The following is an 18,418-nucleotide window of genomic DNA, read 5'->3' on the forward strand; positions in this document are numbered from 1 at the left end:
TCTTTTTCTTTTATAATTTGCCATCATTTACTTTTAAATCACTTTGAATCAATTTGTTTTAGTTATTTATGATATATAATTGCAGTAGGGATTTAATTGGGTAGCTTAAGTGCTTGCCTCATATATGATAGTGTATTTCTATATATACAGTATTCAAACTTATTGGAAATTTTTTCTGAAAATATTTCAGCTAACTTATTTTATACTTATTGACATAAAAGATATTTCAAATCTTCTTTCTGTGGCACATTATGATTTTATCCACAGCGATTTTTAAAAATACTTAATTGATTCACCTCCTTTGCTTTATTTTTTATGTGTACTTCCTCTGATAGTTATGAAGGCTTGTCTTTTTGTTCTAGCCATTATCTTTGTAATTATGACTTTACATAATACCCTTAGCCATCTATTTCTTTTGACAGCAGCTAAGTCTACTTTGAATAAGGTAAAGAGTGTTCTATTTTATTTTCCACTTAACCTTTCTCTACTATATAATTTTTGTTAAATATTAATTGCATTAATGTTTACATTTGTACTTTTAAATACATCTATAATTATTTTACTGTTTTATTCAAGCATGAAGGATTTCTTTGGCTGTTAGCTAATAGAGTACATTTATAATTGGTGAAATTATCTTTTTCTTATTTTCCTTCTTTCCAATTGTAGTTGGCTGTGTCATTCATGCATGTACTGTGTTCTGTCACCATAAATCTCACATTTATTTCACGCCTGGCTTTACTTATGCATGTTCAATACTCCCAACAAATATTTTGCCACAATTTCTTCAGCTCTTCTCTTATTTGAATTTTCTTAGGTTTCTTATATGTTGAAAATTGTTTATCTGAATCTTTATACTTGGAGAACAACTTAGTTGAATTAAAAAATTATCCTTGGCTCACACCTTCTTCTTCCCTTGGTTATTTTGTGGCTCTTTCCCATCGCTTACTACCATAGAGAAATCTATGAACAGCTTTATTTCCCCATAAGTGTCTTGCTCTTTTTACACTATTGCCTAAAAGATTCATTCTTTATCTTTCAAATCCAGGAAATTTCAAATCTAGGCTTGGTCCCAATGTTGAATTATCTGGGCCAAATTTTTTCTTCTGGAGAGTCAAGGTTTTGCCCGCTAACTCGATTTTTGTATTTGGTTTGTAATTTTAGGAAAGTCTTTTGAATGATATTTCAAATTCATTTCCATTCTACAGTTTTGATTTTATTGTTCAGATTATGTAACAAAGTATCTCTTGGCTAATTGTTGATCTCCTCTAATGCATTTTCTTTAATCTATTAAAACCCTTCATTTAAATCTGCATTATTTTGTTCCTATTTGCTGAGGTATTTGAGGGGAGCTTTTACAAGGGAGCTATACTCTTCTCTAGTTTTATGGAAAATAGATATTGTGAATCTTTTGCTCATTTTAAAAGAAAGATTTTGTTAATTTTGAACGATTTTAAACCAGAGATGATGCCTTCTGTTTGTATCTTTTGTTTGTGTGATAAAGTCCTCTAAGTATTTGTATTAAAATCAGCAGTGAGCTAGGGCTGCCCTCTAACTAATGCTATTTAAAATTTTTACTGCAGATCCTGTCACATAGGAAAGAAAGAAAAAAATGTCACAAGAGTTGGAAAGGAAAAAATTAATGGTCATTATTCACAAATGTTCATAAATGTGTAACTTTCTACATAGAAAATTCAAACTAATTCACTTATAAATTATTAAAATTAATAAGATTCTAAAAAGAAACTAGATAAAATATTAATGCAGGAATATCAATTTCATGCCCATATCACAAAAGCCAACAGCACAAAAATGCAATTTGAAAAGTTTACAATTGCCACAAAGCAGTTAAGTTCCTTAGGAATAATTCTTAAAACCAAAAAGATGTGAAATACCTGAATAGGCAAAAATCACAAAAATCTGTAAAACAGTATCAATTAGATTATGAGAGGAACTCTTATGATCATCATGGTTAAGATGCCTTAATAACATAAAGAGGTCAAACCTACCACACTTTGAGCTAAATACTTAACATGATTAAGAGTCAGGCTGAATTGTATAAGGAACTTGACACACAAACACTAAAATATATATGCGATAGAAAACGTTCAAATAGAGCCAAGGATCAAATAGAGCCTAAAGAAGAAACTCATGAAGAATCTTGGCCTGCAAATTATGAACATATAAATTTACACTGATATGTACAGTGCAATACCAGCATAGAGTTACACAAATATCTACAAAATCAGAACAGAAAATCTGGAAACACACTTGTGTGTATAAATCTGTCATTTAACAGAGATTATGCTATAATCAGTGGATAAACAACAGATTCTTCAATAAATATGCCTTTGTTGTTTGTTGTCTACTTGAAAAAGATGAAATCTAATAGACACCTATTTCACCTAGATAACTGGACTTACATATGAAAGTATAGTTCTTTAAAAACTTAAAATATAATCGGAAAAGTAACCATGTAACCTCAGGATAAGGAAAAACTTCCTGGAGCTGAGAATGTAGCTCAGGAGAATAGTACTTCTTTAGCATACATGGAGTCCTGGCTTCCATTCCAGAAGCACAAGTAAAATTAAAACAAAAATTCCAAAATAAGCCAGAAACTAGTAATTATAAAAAAAAAATTTTTAACTGAAATTAAAAAAAAATCTATTCATGAAATGACACCCTAGGAAAAGATATTTGCACACATTTAGCCAATAAAAGTTTAGTCCTCCTGATCAATAAAAAGAACAATGCATGCAAGTGCATGGACCAAGCAAAGCACAGATAGCTACAAACAGTATTTCAGGTACTTTGGATACAGTCCTGAAACAAGCAATAGAAAACAACTTCTTATCAGGGTTCCATATGTTTGGGAAAAAAATTTTGTTTCTTTTTAAAGTAAAGGAACTACAAGATGGAAATTCATGCAATAGTTATCTCTAAAAGAAAGAAATGAGAAGGCTAAAGTGAAAGTACATAAAAGAGTAAACAGCTTGATCGTTTTAAAGTTTCTTTTTATTTGAGTATTTTTCCTATAATAATAACAGAAGTTTAAAGACATCTTTAAAGATTCCTGTATATTTCATATCTTAGATATATACTACTTATATACTTTTTAAAAATCAATTTTATTTTTAATTACACATATACATAGACAATTCATAAATCATAAAGTAGATCAATATGAAGAGGATTTCAGAAAATGGAAATCCATTTATCCTTGTTCATGGATAGAAAAAACAAACATTGTGGAAATGGCCATTCTCCCAAAATTTTTATATAGATTTAATACAATTTCAATCAAAATACCATTAGCATACCTCACAGAGCTACAGAAATCATTCTCAAAATTCACTTGAAGCCAGATGAGACCTAGGATACCAAAGGCAATCTTAGGCCACAAAAATAAGACAGGAGACATCACAATCCCTGACTTAAAATTATACTACAAAGCTACTGTGATAAAATCAGCAAGGTAATTGCAAAAAAAAAAAAAAAAAAAAAAAAGACCTGAAGATCAATGGAATAGATTAGAAGATATAGCCACAACTACAAACACATTCATCCACCTTATCTTTGACAAAAGGATCAAACATGTTCACTGGAAGAAAGATAGTCTTTTTAGTAAGTGATGTAGAAAAAGTGGATATTCACATACTGAAAAATAAAACTAGATCCTTGTCTATTATCATGCACAAAGCCAAAATGCTCTAAAAATTAAAAGATCTAAATATAAGATCTAAATATTAAAACAGAAGCACTAAATCTGTTGGAAGACAAAGTAGGTAGAAATCTCGAAGACATGGGATGGGCAAAGAGTCCAGGAACAAAATTCAAACTACACAAGAAATAATTCCCATAATCAACAACTTGGTTCTCATCTTAATAAAGAGTTTTTGCATGTCAAAAGAAATCTCCAACAAAGTGAAAAGAAATTCCACAAACTGGGAAAAACTTTTAGCCGATTGTCCCTCAGACAAAGGACTCATGAAGAACATATAAAAAAAATTTTTAAAAACAGGACAGGCCCCAAAATTCAAAACCCAATCCAAAAATGGGCATCTGAGATGAATGCATAGTTCTCAGATGAAGAAATACAAATAGCAAATAAATACATGAAAAAATGTTCAACATCATTAGTCATTAGAGAAATTCAAATTAAAACCACTGAGATTCCATCTCACTCCAGAAAGAATGGCTACCATCAAAAAATCAATTAATAACAAAAGCTGGCAGTGTTGTGGGGAAACAAGAACCTTCTCCATTGTTGGGGGAAATCAGACTGATGAAACCACTGTGGAAATCTGTGTGGGGATTCCTCAGCAAACTAGCATTAGAGGTCCCCTTCTGGGTATTTTCCCAGAAGAATTAAAAACATATCACAGTGATATATGTGCACTCATGTTTATAGCAGCACAATTTGTAATAGCTAAATCTTGGAAACAAATCAAATGTGTGTCAACTGAAGAATGGATTAAAAAGGATGTGATTTTTTATACAATGGAGTACTACTCAGCTATAAATAAGGAAAAACTTGAGACTTTTATTGGTAATTGGATGCAACTAGAGATCATACTCATAAGTGAAATTAATCACACTAGTATGTAAACATCATATTGTCTCCGTCATGTAAGAAACTGAAAGAGTGAGTGGTCCAAAATGCACCATAGATATTGTGGAAGGGAATGGATCTGCTCAAAATGAAAGAATAACTGAGATGGGTAAAAATGAAAGAAAAAAAGGAGAAATATATATATATATATATATATATATATATATATAGGCCCTATATAGATAGATAGATAGATAGATAGATAGATAGGATATATAGATATATATATATAGGATATATATATATATATAGGACATATATCCTATATATATATAGGATATATATAGAGAGATATATATAGGTATATATATAGGATATATATATATCCTATATATATATATAATATGCAAGATAGCTAAGATAATTGTACTATTGATCCTACTAGTTCAGGAAGAAATACTGATTGCTTATATTGTTTGATCTGTTTTGCCTGCCTATGTCTTGTAATCTGAGTAACTATTTTGAAGATAACAGTATGCAATCTAGTGACTATTGTTAAATTCATACCACCTTGTTTTTAAATCTTATATCATGTCTACTGTTTTGTTCTATTTTTATTGCTTTGTTTTCTTTTAATCTGCTTAAAATAAAAAATAGATGGCTGAGGATCTAGCTCAGTAGTGTAAGCACCTGCCTGGCAAGCACAAGGTCATGAGATTAACCAATACCAAAAAAATAAAAAATAAAAAAGTAGATCAATAAACATCCCAAAGTGATCATATCCATGTATATTCAACCTAGTTTCAAGAAACAGAAACTTTTCACGTATCAAAAAATAAATAAATAAAATCTCCTTCTCAGTACCCTGGTTTTCCTTCTGGGGAGAACCAATCTCAAATATTCTTTTACATACATCGTAGTTATTTTATCAAAGTTAATGGGCTTGGCTTAGCCCCACACACCTATAATCCCAGCACTTTGAACAGCTGAAGTAGTAGCTTTACAAGTTTGAGCACAGGCTAGGCAGCTTAGCAAGACCAGGCCTCAAAATTTAAAATATAGTAATAATAAATGAAAAGGGACAGAGATAAACCTCAGCTTAAAGGTATATCCTTCTGTGATATACCACTGTGTAATACACCTGTAAAAAACATTTTAAAGGAAAGAAAGCATTTGTCTGCTGATGTCAACTATTTTTAGAAAAGTTTGATCTTCAGTTAAGAAATTTTCCATTATAAGAAAAAAGACACCTACCTCACCTACAAATCCCTTACCTACTACCTTTATCTCCTGTAACCTAAAGATTAAAATGTGGTAAAAGATAATATAATGATCCAATATTTCCTGAAAAATTGTTACTATCGTTTAGCCCAAGAAAATCCTCATATTAAATGTAAACCTTTTGTTTGAGAGCTCACTAATGTTTGAACCTGCCTCTGTTTTACTTGAAAGCCATTTCTTTTCTAATGTACCTATGCTTTAGTTTCTTCAGCTATTCTTTAAACAAGTTCACTCTCTGTACAACTTTATCTTCGGGATGTCCCCCTGGGGGTGTGGCAATTTGAAAATGTCCATCTAAACAACATGGTACCAATAACTCAATCCAATATATAGCTGAGTTCTGATTGTCATATAATTTACTAAGACTATTCTTTCTAGATACTATACTATCATTAATGTAGCACAGGCTTTTTATGTCAGCCATGTAGCTGCACTGGCTATTATAAACTGCACTGGCTATTATAAGTCCATTTTAAAGTGAACTCTACCATAGCTTAACCTTTACTATTCTGCTATTTAGATAATTAGCTTATTTTCTTACAGCTATGACCTTGCTTCATTTCATTATAGTCTATGAGAAAGTCTCTCTGTGGTTTTGCTTTTTGTTTATGTTTTTTTTGTTTTGGGAGGAGGAGATAGAATTAAACTGAGTCTTACATTTATATGGTTGAAAACTCTATAATTTAAAGAACATAATCTTGTATATTGTTTTTATAAGATCACTTTAAATAACACAGATTCATTGTCCTAATAATAAATAAGTTTATCTAACAAAAATTAGATATCAAATAATAATAAGTTTATCTAATAAAAATTAAATAAACTAGAAATGAGGGACTTGGGCAAATTAGGCACATAGACAATTTGCTTCAAATCATGTTGATTAAGCGACTCATTCTGTTCCAAAGCTGACTTATTAAGAACAAAGTTTATTCCACTCATTTCAATGGTTTCTACCATTGGAGTGATTCAGACTAACTAAAATTAAATCTAAAAACTCTTTTATAAAAAAGGCCCACAATTGAAAATGTACTCAGAGAAGACAACATTTTGAGGACAGAACCTGGTAGGAAGAAACCTAAAATCTCAACGCTTTTTTTCCACAAATGTTAACAAAACTCATGATTCCAAGAATCAAGCAAAGAGAATTACGGTACACGTTCTGATAGTACGGATCATGACACGCATGTCAAGGGAAATAGTTAGATCACTCTGCCTTCAGTTTAGGAAATCGTCAAAGATTTCTTTCACAGCCATTTTTACTTGTTATGTGACTTTTGCTAGTGTTTCTATCTAAAAATAAAAGAAATAAAGAAATAAAATAGATAACACTTAAACAATCTAGTCAACCTAGTATGAGTTTCATGAAGGAAGGGCTTGAAATCACACGTAGATTCCTCCGGGGCCATATTCAAGGGAAATGTGGGACAGGAGAAGGGTTCTAGAGACTCATTTAGGGGACATCTGTGTACACGATACATAACAAATTCGGTGCTCCAAGGGCCTCATTTCGGCACTGTTACAATAGATTTGCATGAATGACTACCACAGTGTTCACTGGTGACTTTACTAGTCATCAGGGTGATTCTACAAGTTACAGAAATATAACTTGAAAACATAGTACTAGTGAAAAAGAATCAGAGTATTCTAAGATGGCCAATAAGTAGACACGAACACATTTCACTATTTTATGCCACTCCTTAGCATTTTGTGAGCTGCATGCAGTAGGGGAAAAAAAAAAAACCAAGTATTCAAAATCATTTTTTCAAACCAAGCACAAAACCTCTCTCAATATATCTGGACAAAGCTAAATGGAAAGCCAATATCTTCATAGAATAATAAGGCCCATACAAAGAATAAAATGAAAACAAAACAAATATTACTGGAGTAATTTCATACAGCTCTAGTATGTCACAGTGATTTCAGTAACAGCAAACAAGGATAATGACTGTAAACACTGTATAATTTTGTGTTTTTTTTTTCAATTTTTGAGGCAGTATCTCACTATGTAATTCAGACTGGCCTTCAACTCCCTGTGCAGCTCAGGCTGGCCTCAAACTTGTGTTGAACTTCCTACCACAGCCTCCTAAGTGCTGGGATTATATCTGTGCACCACCATGCCAGGCAGCATTATTTAATTTTATTTGAACTGGCATTAACAGTCATGGGCAGTATTAGATTTGTATTCAGAAAACAAATTTTGTCTGCTATATGTGTTGGAAAGGCACACAGGAGGTAGACTGGGAACTTCTAAGACTAAGCAAGACCTGAACTCCTCACTCAAGTGTTGTGTGTGGGGGAGGGGGGGAATGCATGTATGTGTATGTTCTAGTATCATCATCAAATTTCATCAAAAAGCTAGATTTGCATTTTTTTTTCTTTTTTGCTCTGTTCTTAAAGCAATTTTTGAAGCATTAGAGACAAAGTCAATGTTTTCCATCCCCCAGATAGCGGATAACCACCTGTCTCAGATGAGCATTACTTCCCAACCCAGACCACAGCAGTACTGAGCAGGAGTTAGAGTTCTCCCATATACCCTGTGCCCTTGCACTGAGACAGACACCCCACTCAACATTTCCACCAGAGTGGCATACCTGTTACAACTGGTGAATCTACACTAACACCCAAATCACCCTGAGTCCCATAATTTCACCTAAAAATACCTGAAGATCATAAGCAGAAATAACAGCAAATCGTATGTGATCTTCATCTCCTTGATACTATCTTAACCTGAATTTCCAATAAACACAATGAACTTCAGACTCAATCAAATCTAATTTCATCAAACAAAACTCACATTTCACTCTAGGTTAAAAAAAATGATTACTTCTTTAACATATTAAATAATCTGTAAAAGCAGAACCAAAAGTCTTGATTAGGTCTTTAATAACCAGAATTTTCAGGTAAAGATATTTTTGCTATGATGACTAGAAAGAGAAAGACAAATATAAGTCTGAACGTGCCAGCTGCATTCACAAGATTTTCTCCTTGCTTTGAAGCATAAATACGCTCTGACTTAGGAACTTGCACCCTCCCTGTTTGCACTTTCTTAGTGCCTCTGAGGAAACAACTGGTTGCAGGATTCAGCCAGCACCTGCATCTGTGAGATCTGAACTATTGTCACCAGCCCAACTCTCAAGAAAGGCAGAAGGACCTACTCTCGCATCAATCGCGGGGGGCACCAGCTGATTCCAAAGCCTGCAGGGCCAACTGGACCCCTGAGAAGCCCCAGTTAATTAAGTTATTAGCTCCTGGTATACTGAAGAAAGCTTCGTAAATCCATACGATGACGGTGAAATGAAGATTTCTTTAATAAGACACATTGAAATCCAATTGCAGTTCACTTTTGTGTGGAGCAGCTGGCGCTGAGCAATGCCAGCCCAGTCTTGCTAACTTCTTGGGGGGAGAGAAGGGATAACAACATTCGGCTGATTACAAAAGAAAGAGAAGAAACTCTGAGTGATTATAGAATCCTTATAATGTGCATAGTGTTATTATGGCACTCTGCCCAGGGCTCATCAAAGATAAATGAGGTTTGAAGAAAGGCTTTTTTTATGTTAAACTTAATAGACATTCCCTTTCTTTAAAAAAAAAAAAAAAATAGCAAGGGAATGGAAAAGACATCAAAGCAATTTTTCTATAAATCTATACGAAAATGAATTTCAGAGTCAACTTTTCTGCTTTTATTACTTATGGTGTTTTTATTTTTTGGAAGCTGAAAGGGAACATAATTCAGTGCCTTTCAAATTGCTCTGGAGAAATATAATAAATCCAATATATATTGAAAAGTTTTATAGAGTTTTTCTACAAAATATATATAACTCGGAGATCTTCTGATATTAGAATTGTTTCTAAATTTTTCTTCAGTGATTTTCATACATATTTCACTAGATTTTCTAGACACTTAGTAATTTATATCTCTGAAGTCCAGTGACAGGAGATGAGTTTTAATAGTTTAGCTTTAAGAAGTGATTGTCTTTTCTAAACTACTGTTTCTAAAATCCTCATCCAAACTTTAAAATATAACAACAATCTCTCATTTCAGTTTCTATGGCTAAGAATTTTGATGAGAAGTACAAGGGGAGAGTGTCCATTAATATTGCAGCATCACCCTCAGAATGCGCTTCTTGTGTGTGAAATTATATTTTTTGACACTTCTCTGGTTTTGTTTGAATCAGCCCTATTGAAAAATCATCTGGAACCCAATTTATATCCAGTAACTGCCTCTCAATACACATTACTCTTGTAAACGTTAAAGATTTGTTGGTTCAGCTTTTCAGACAAGGCTATTTGAATACACAAAGGAGTTGCCAGAGTGTACTTATGACTGTGTCAAAGTTAAACAAATTTAAAGTTGCTGAGTTCCATCAGTATGTACGAGTCTCCATCAAAACCAATACATTCAGGGAAAGTTCAGCGTTCACAATTTTAAGAAAGAAACTAAGCATGATAACATAGCACAACTCCAAAACTATTAAACCAAGGCAACCAGAGATTCCAAGAAGTTTTCCTTTGGATGCGAAACAGCCTTAGAAACTAGATAACTTCTTTCAACCTAAGAATCTTGAAGAAGGATCCTAATTGTTCCCTGACTAAAGCATGCCATCATCACTACTAAGTGATTCACAACATAAAAAATGAACACTAGTCACCAGACACACACACTTAACATCTAATCATCTGTCCTCCACATCTGCTGTACGTTAGATGATGCTGATTGGAGGAACCAGGAGTCAGAGACAGATATTTCCACAAGTCTATCTGTACTTACCTAAATTAAAGTTGCTTTGGCGAGTGGAAGATGAGAATTAATAGGCTTCAGTGAGAACATAGTAAAACTCTACTGCATTAGACTGGATATCATATCATTAACACAGCAAGGAAAACTTTAAATAGATGTCAGAGAATTGAAAAATGTTCACCCCTTTGAAAGTCAGCTTCCTCTAAATGTGCAGAAGAAAGTTGGCAGCCATTCAATGGTATTAATGGTATTAAAATCATACCAAATTTAGAAGGCTACTGCAGGCGTGGCTGATAGGCTGCTTCACTGTGGACTGAACAGAGTTTTCTTACCAAGATTGAACGTTAGAAATATCTGGGTGCCTGTGACATAGTTGATCAACATTGAAGAAACATACGTTTAAAAATTCTCCCAGTCATTTTAAAATATAAACAGATTTGGGAGAATTTTTGGTGAAGCAAACAGATTGAAGATAATATAGAGAGAAAAAAATAAATTTCAGTGAAAAGCAGTATACAGGCTCCCAACACCTCCATCACACAGAATAGTATCCCTATAAAAGAAAGAAGAGGTTTTCCACTATGTGTAGAAACAAACTGATGCATTAGGCTACTGAAACCTGTTAAGTAGAATTTTTCTTTTTATATTATTTTTCACCATATATAACAGTAGGATAAAATGTAATGCAATATGGTACATATGCAAAGGAAATATATTACTGTGATTGTGTTTGTGGTTCCTTCAAAATAATATCCTCTGGGTAGCAGAAAAAAACATGTAATATAAGTTTGGACTCAGTATTTCAAGTAGCACTTTTTGATGCCTTCTTGAAAAGTCCTATCAGTTTCTCAAACCTGTCTTCTCATTCCTTCTTCTCTACTTCTTGTTCCAAGATGCTAATCAGCCATGGCAGTATGTGTGATCTGTGAGTCTTCAAGGCACAAAATAAAAGTTGGAAAAACTCTGTGTCATTCAGGTCACTGATAGTCCATGAGCTGCATCACCTGGTCTCTGGATGATGGTGTACTGCATACCTACCTGATCGCTAGACGCCTACCTGCTCACCTCTGGTTACAGAGGCTTCTGATACAGCCTTGGCCAGCTCCCTCATCTAACTTGGAATTTTTTCCTTTCTTGTTTCTTGCAAACTATTTGATATCTGCCACGTGACCCACCCAACCTGAAGGTTTCATAATCCACTCATCTCCCCTCCAGTGGTGCAGCTTCAACTCATCCTTCTACACATTTTAGATGTAGAAACTCTCATTTCTTTATCATCCTCCTAAATATATATTTTAATATTAAAAAGATGTCTTGAGGTGAAATAAAATACAAAGGCATTCAAATATATTTGATATTTGGAGTGCTCTGACTTTATTATTTTGCTATAGCCTCCTGCACACATCACACATTTTTCCTGTCTTGCTTTAAAACAAATTTTTTTTATTCTCTTTTGTCTTCCCCTGGTTTAAGTTTATCCTATTGGGTTAGGAAAGAGATGAGAAGAGATGATGCTGGTTTTTGTTTTCTATTCAGCTGACTTACTCTTTCAATGACAAAAAATGAGGCTGAAGATATAGCTCAGTGGCACAGCACCTGCCTGGCAAGCTTAAGACCCTGAGATTGCTGATACCCCCCTCCCCCCCCCACACACACAAAAAAAAAAAAAAAAAACAGGCAAAACTTCACTTTATGAAAAGGTCCAAAAAAGTGTATCTGCTTTAGACCTGTCTTGGTTTCTTTTCTCTCATTGCTGAGACAAAATACCTGATGCCCAAAATTAGGGAAGTGAAGGTTTACTTAGCTTGTAGTTTTTTGGAGGTTTCAATCCATACTCAGCTGGCTCCAAGGCAGGGTGGCATGACTGAGGGGCAGCAGTTCATGGCAGCTGCAAGTATCAAGAGCAAAAGGGCAAAGGAGAGGGAGCACACCTCCTTCCCACCCTTACATTGCACCTGGGCAGGTGCAGCACTCATAACACCATTCCCAGTGATAGATAATGAACCAATCACAACTGCTAGATACAGCTGTGTCCATGATTTCATGAGGCTTGGAGGAGCATCCAAACAAACCATAACAAGCTCCCAGGATATTACATGAGTGAACGCTTGTTGAAATTGGCATGAAAGGCACAAAGTTAGAAATGCAACAGTGAATATATTGTTTGTTCATCTAAATATCTACAGTTTTCTGCTTAGAAATTGGAGGGAATTAGAACTCAGTTTTCTAACAATGCTATTTTGTGGAAGTGCAGTTTGTAAGATTTGACATTAGACTCAGTTGGCTATTAGCATTTTTCCAAGCTATAATCTTAAAATGTTACAGAACAAGAATAAAACTGTTTTTCAATAGTTGCTTCTCTGAATTTAAATGACAACTATCTACAAATACCATAGCAATCAGTCTTTAAGAAAACAACACTTTAGTACCTAGTCTGGGCAGAGAGAACCAGGCGATCTGCCTCTGCCTGCTGAGTGCAGCCACTGGGAGGCCCATTCCTCCACACCCAGTGCAGGCAGAGAGAACCAGGAGACTCACCTCTACCTGCCAGATGCTGCCACCAGAAGAAGGCCTTTTGCTCCGTGCGCCCAGCGAGGGCAGAGAGAACCAGAAGAAGACTCACCTCTGCCTTCCAGGTGCTGCTACTAGAAGGTCCTTTTCTCTGCACCCAGCGCGGGCAGAGAGAACTAGGAGATCTGCCTCTGGCTGCTAGGCGCTGCCCCTGGAAGGCCCTTTCCTCCGCACATCCAGCATGGGCCGAAGGAGACAGACTGATCCACCTCTGCCTGCTGTGTGCCTCCACCAAAAGGTCACATCCTACAGGTGATCAGTGTAGGCAGAGAGAACCAGCAGATCTACCCTCACCTTCAGGAGCTGCTGCTGGATGGCTCCTTCCTGCAGGCAGGCAGCAGGAGCAGGGGCACACAGCCAGGTAAGCCCTGTGCATATGTAGGCCACCATTTGAGGCCTGTGTTTCCCTCAGACAGCCATTATTCACTAGCAGAATCAAACACACCCCTACGTGTCTGCCACCATCATGGGAGTCCAATGCAGACTCACAGGCTGAGAGAAACAGCCCTGCCTACATGCATGCTTGATCATCAGCAAAGCCCCAGTGTAGCTGCATCGCTATAGAGAAGCCTGCTCCACACACTGCTACCTCCCTGTAAATCTGGCATTAGAGGAATCCAGGTACCAGTCCCAACCCCCCTACACTGCCTAGTGGCAATCAACATGGGAAGTGCCTGGGACATCACAAACAGCTTCTTGGGGGGAACTGAGGAGGATGCAAAGACGAAGGAGCAAAAAGGCAAACTCAGACTTCTAGCCCACACACAATAAATCTGGGAGATACAGTCATGGAAGAGAACAGAGGTAATACACCTGAAATCTCTGGGAAGATAGCAACTAAAGTAAAGAAACAACTTCATGAGCTTGTAAAAGCAGTCAAATCAGAAATAATGTCTCAGGTAAAAGAAGAAATTACAAACATACTAAAAGAATTGTTCAGCAGGTCTAAAGAAGACTTAGACAATAAAGAGAAGCGTAGGTAAATGATGGAAACTTTGAATGAATGTAGAAAGGAATTACAATGCATGAAACATTCAAAGAGAGATCCAATAAATTAAAAATTCAGTCAAAAGCTGTCAAAACTGCTTGAAAGAGACTGAAGATAGACTTTCAGACCTTGAAGACAGGATTGCCGATAATAATTGTGGAATTAAAGATCTCTTAAAAATAACATGGAATCAAGAAATAAAACCCAACAGCTGCAAGATGATACAAAGAAGTATAATTTAAGAGCCATGGGTGTTGGTTAAGAAGGAGGCATCAACACAAATGAAATTAAAAGGATATGCACAGAAGTAATAGAAGAAAGCTTCCCAAACACGGGAAATGGATCTGGCATGCAGATAAGAGAGGTTTATAGGACTCCAACTAGCCTTAACCATAGTAAATCTATACCCAGACAAATAATAATCAAGATCCCAGAAATTCAGCTCAAAGACAGAATATTAAAAGCTGTTAGAGAAAAGAGACAGATGACCTATAAAGGAAAACCAATCAGAATCACAGCAGACTGATTAATAAAACCATCAAGTCAAGAAGAGTTTAAAGTGTTTTAAACCCTAAAAGAAAACAACTTCCAATCCAGATTGATACTCTCTGCAAAACTATCTTTCAAAATCGATGCAAATAAGATACTTTCATGATAAAGAACAACTGAAGGAATTCATGACTACTATAGCAACCCTACAGAGAGTGTTAAAGAATTTTCTAGAGAGAGATAAACAAGACCACTGTTCCAGGAACAGCAGCAGAGGAGGATCACCAAACAAGACAGGCAATTGAATGAAGGGGAAAAGTGGAGGGTCAACAACAGGAGGATAGCAGGGCAGAGACAAAACAATGTATTCCAGTTATAACCATTAATGTAGATGGCTTCGATTCAGCAATAAAAAGAAACACAAGGAGAGTGGATCAAGAAACAGGATTCATTGATATGCTGTATATAAGAAACACATTTAACTGGAAGGGAAAGTCATAGACTGAAAATCAAATGAGAGAAAACAATTGTTCCATGTAACAGGAGACCAAAAAAAGCAAGAGTAACTTGCCCATCAACGGCAGAATGGATAAAAAAGACACGGTGTTTTCATGCAGTGGAAAACTACCCAGCTATAAAGTAGAACAATCTCAAGGTTCCAGTAGGTAAATGGACACAACTGGAGATCATGTTCTTGGCCAAAACAGTTCGAAATCATAAGTTTGAACCCCAGCATAAGAAACAGAAGGAGTTAAAGAAATCCAAAAGCAAAATAGTTAAATTAAGAGCAAAGGGGAGGAAACACCTGAGAGGGAAAGGTACAAACTACTGTCTATTTCTTGTCTTATTTTGAACTCTTGCATTGCTTACACAATTTTGTTAGGTGTGGCTTTGTTCTGTCTTGTTAGATTTTATTCTGTCTTGTTAGATTTTATGCTGTCAGAGGGTATGGGCAGCTATTTTGAATATAATGAGATATTTTATGGTAAGCATGGTTTCTTAATATATTGCTTTGAAAACTTGTAATGATTTCATTCATTGGTTAGATTTGTTTTATTATTTTGTTTGATTTTATTATATGTGATGGTATAAACAGCTATTTTGAAGAAAACAAGACATATGACAGCCATTGCTGATTTGCTATCATCTTGTTTTGAAGTCCAACCGTGCTTTTGTTCTTCTGTTTTGATTGGTTCTATCCTGTTGGATTTTACTTGATTCTATTATGTGTGATGCTATAAATAATTTTTTGAGGAAAATTAGATATTATAGTAGCAATTGTTCATTTCCTGTTATTTGGTTTTGAAGTCCTATAATGCCTTCATTCTTTTTTTTTTTTTTTTTTTTTTTTTTTTTGCTTTCATTCTTTTGAAGGGTTTCATACTATTTTGTTATGTTTGGTACTATTGTGTGTGAAGGTATGCTCAACTGTTTCAAAGAAAAGAGACATTATGGTAGCTTCTGTTTATATCTGGTTATCTTGTTGTGAAGTGCTATGTTGCTTGCATTGTTCTGTTCTGACTTTGTCTGTTCTCTTTAAAATTGTAAAAAAAAAAAAAAAGAAAAGAAAAAGAAAACAACACCTTTGTCAGAAGTATACTTAGCATTTTAACATTTTTGTAAGATGTGTGTGTATGTATGTGTGTACCATAAAGACAGAGTGCAATCTTTTCTGAAGAGGTAAAAGTTACACTCCAAGATGGCTCACTGAGTCATATTGACTGCAAGTGCAAATAAAAACCTTGTACATATTTACTTATTTAAAATCACTCCAACATGCAGACTCAAGCAGTGAGAATTAATTAGAATACAGAAAATAGAACATCAATGACCGAGAACCACTTATATCAACCAGATACGCACTTTTAAATATCTTTCACTTCCATCCTAAAAGTTAGTCTAAGATCTGTTTCCCCAGCAACACAAGCAGCCAATGTCTTCACTGTACACATCCTATAACTTATTTTTTGTGATTGTCATCGATGCCTCAGTTTCTACAGCTGCAATTCTGAAGTTCAGGGAAAATACTTTCTGCCCTCCCTCACTGAACAATGAACAGAATCACTGATAAGGATAACACACAATCTGACCTTTAACTTTTCATAGATATCATATACTCAGGTAAATATATATTCATGTGTACCTATATGTATTTATATGTGTGTAAATAGAGATAGATAATTTTTATTTATCCAAAATACTATTTTTATGGCCTGTATCTATGAATCTCTAGTTCTCCTACGTCATGAACTGGATTAACCTACAGCCTATTTGCAGCTCTAAGCTAAAATTATTTTTAAAAAGTAGAAGTTGGAGGGAAGGAAGAAAAGAAGATAAAACAAAATTAAGATGTGTTATGTACATGTACCAATTCTTTATAATGCCACAATGATTATAGCATTATGCAGCATGCACTAATAAAAATATTGAAAGAGAAATGAAAGTATATAAATTTTTTTAAATAAACATGTGGATAGAGCTAGTGACAGAGCATGGCTTAGGTCTGAATTCAATCCTCAACATCAAGAAAAAAGTCTGTACAACTGGAAACCAAAGCATTTATAAAAATACCAAATGTCTCTGTGTATAAATGATCATGCTGTAAATCAGAAATAAAATAATTTCCTGTGAAACTATGCCTTTGATGTGTCCATCCCACTCTACCATTTACCCAAATCCAATCCTAAGGAAAAAGATACTGAAGAAAAATAAATAGCCACAAGATACGCTATTTGCAAGTTGTGTGTGAGGCATGCTGTCGCCATGATCACTGCAAAAAGACACAAAACAATAGCAGGCGTCGACCATCATAAAGTTACCAATTTCCTAATGAGCCTTTTCTGTGTTATTATTAAATCTATTTCCTGGTTGAAAACCGTAGGAAAGGTGAAGCGAAATTGTGTTTGAAGCGAGTCATCAGCTACCCCTGGAGTGAATTCTCTAGCACTTTTCAGACTAATTTTTATATATCTGTTGACTCTGATAACAAAGTTGCACAATTCTTCAGTATTAGACCAGATTTCTCCAAAATAGATCCCCTTACAAAAAAGAAGAAAAAAAAGCTACTAATGAATTAGAAATTAGTTACAAGTGAGTAAGCATCATGCGCGGCTCCCTAAACCAATTAATATGTCAGATTTAATTTACTGTTAGACAAATAATGTGAAATATTTGCCACAGAGTAGCAATTAGGCAAAGATTTCAGTAAATTCCTATTATTCCTTGAGGTGGCTCACGACTAAAAAAGAAGTGTCGTTTTATTCTGCCTCTCATTGCTGGGAAGAGAAGATGGTGATGAGAGACTCCATGTGCTCCAACCCTAGAATTGCAAGAAAATTTAGGAGCTATTTGAATCAACAATGATAAGCAAACAAGGCAAGCGAGACAGAATCTAACCTGACCCTAAATACCTAGAGATTGAAGGTGCAAAACCTTTGAGTTGAAGATTTCAAATGATGGTAGATTTTCTTTGGGTCTTAAATAAATTTTCCCTACTACAATTAGAACTGGTTTGTTTTAATTCAGTACAATGGACTGTTGATGAATCTGTAATTTTCTATATCATTCTTAGAATTTCTTAAATAAGCCTAAATCCTTCTTACCTTTAACATCAAAGGCACTTCTCAATCATTCTTTCGTTGTGATGACTAAAATTTGAATTATACAGATGATAATAACCTTGAGTTTACAGAATATCTGGCTTGCTTAGTCTATGATAAAAACTTGCTTTCCAATTTGCCTATTTCTTCTGAACCTGAACAGGTCATCAGCCACTTCAAGGTCAATATTAAAGGACACT

The sequence above is a fragment of the Cavia porcellus genome, unplaced genomic scaffold (genome assembly GCF_034190915.1).
Source record: "Cavia porcellus strain 051 isolate PalLab524CR breed Dunkin Hartley unplaced genomic scaffold, mCavPor4.1 scaffold_1, whole genome shotgun sequence".
NCBI classification, from domain to species: domain Eukaryota; kingdom Metazoa; phylum Chordata; class Mammalia; order Rodentia; family Caviidae; genus Cavia; species Cavia porcellus.